A 1,733-nucleotide genomic window follows, 5' to 3' on the forward strand; every position below is an offset into this window, starting at 1 on the left:
TGCTAAAATTAGTGTAAGGGTAGGCAGGGACGGTTTGTGTTGTCATCTCCATGAAGGCCACGCCCGATCCACATTCTAGGGCTGCTGGATGTGCTGTTGAGAGAACAGACTAGAGCCATGGCAGGGGCCCTCTCTTGGAGGCTGGAAGGTGCCTGTGGGGTTCGGTGACCGGGGCTTGCAGAAACTTCTCCCTGGGTGTTCCAGGACTGTCCCATATGAGGCTCACCCTGCCGCCTCCCAAAGTGCCTGATCATTACCATGAGAAGAGGCCATGTGCGGAGTATATGACAGCGTCAGGATTCTGGGAGACTTTGAAAAGCACCCCAAAGACCTGATCACGGGCCCCATACGGCTTCGAGGCTGGAAGGGAAGTGAATTGCAGTGATGTATCCAAAAGAACAGAATGGTTGGAACTAGAACGCTCCTCAATGACGTGTACAATCTTAAAAAACGTATCAGCTCACTCTGCAAACGCTTTATTTATCACGGGAAGTACCAGTGGAAGACAAATGTGGGACCTGTGGAAGAGGACCTCTGTCTCCCTGGAAAAGGGACACGGAACTTTCCCTATGAGGAAAGGGTTTTGTATACTCACTATAAAATGGAGCTTTGGGATCTAATGTCCTCACACTTCATTTTTCTCTAAAAGCTACTTGTATCTATACACTCAAGCTGTGGCGTCTCACTCATCCTTTAGACTTAGGGTCTTAGATTTGGGTTTGTTCACTTGCCCTTTACAGTCTATACTTATGGTCTTTAAAAATAGAGAAGTTGAGGTGTGGCACCCCGTCAGCCGGGTAGGCGCTGTAGCTGCTTGGGAGGCTGAGGTGAGGCCAGGCAAGGAGCCCTGGCCTGTGGCCATGTCGGAGCCACTGAGAGCTGAGGACCATCCAGACGGGGGAGGGGGTGGGTGGGACGGTGGGGGATGGGGGTGTGCTGAGCACATGTGGACGCTGAGGGCCAGGACAGCACGGACCATGGCGCTGAGGCAGATTCATAAGGAACTTAGTGATTTGGCCTGGGACCCTCCAGCACAATGTTCTGCAGGCCCAGTTGGGGGTGATATGTTCCACTGGCAAGCCACAATTATGGGACCTAATGACAGCCCATACCAAGGTGGTGTATTCTTTTTGACAATTCATTTTCCTACAGACTACCCCTTCAAACCACCTAAGGTTGCATTTACAACAAGAATTTATCATCCAAATATTAACAGTAATGGCAGCATTGGTCTCAATATTCTAAGAGCACAGTGCTCTCCTGCTTTAACTATTTCTAAAGTTCTTTTATCCATTTGTTCACTGCTATGTGATCCAAACCCAGAGGACCCCCGAGTGCCAGAGACTGCACGGATCTATAAAACAGACAGAGACAAGTACAACAGATATCTCGAGAATGGACTCAAGTATGCCCTGTGATGCTACCTTAAAATCAGAATAACCTGCATTACAGCTGGAATAAGCTTTAAATTACTGTTCCTTTTTTGATTTTCTTATCTGGCTGCTCCCTTATTAGACCTCATCTTTTTTTAATTTTATTTTTTGTTTACCTCCCTCCATTCATTCACATGCTTATCTAAGAAGACTTAAGTTCTTCCAGCTTTGGACAATAACTGCTTTTATTTTATTTTAGCAGAACCGGGGATTGAACTCAGGCCCTTGTGCTTGCCAGGGAAGTGCTTTTTCCACTGAGCCATCTCTGCGGCCCCTAGTAACTGCTTTTAGAAACTGTGA

General features: G+C 47.5%; 1 pseudogene; it reads left to right on the plus strand.

Annotated features, from left to right (window-relative positions):
- Positions 1-977: 977 nt before the first annotated feature.
- LOC101586820 lies at positions 978-1,418 on the plus strand (annotated as a pseudogene).
- The last annotated feature ends 315 nt before the right edge of the window (positions 1,419-1,733 follow it).

This window comes from Octodon degus, unplaced genomic scaffold (assembly GCF_000260255.1).
Source record: "Octodon degus isolate 3935 unplaced genomic scaffold, OctDeg1.0 scaffold00002, whole genome shotgun sequence".
In the NCBI taxonomy this organism is placed as follows: domain Eukaryota; kingdom Metazoa; phylum Chordata; class Mammalia; order Rodentia; family Octodontidae; genus Octodon; species Octodon degus.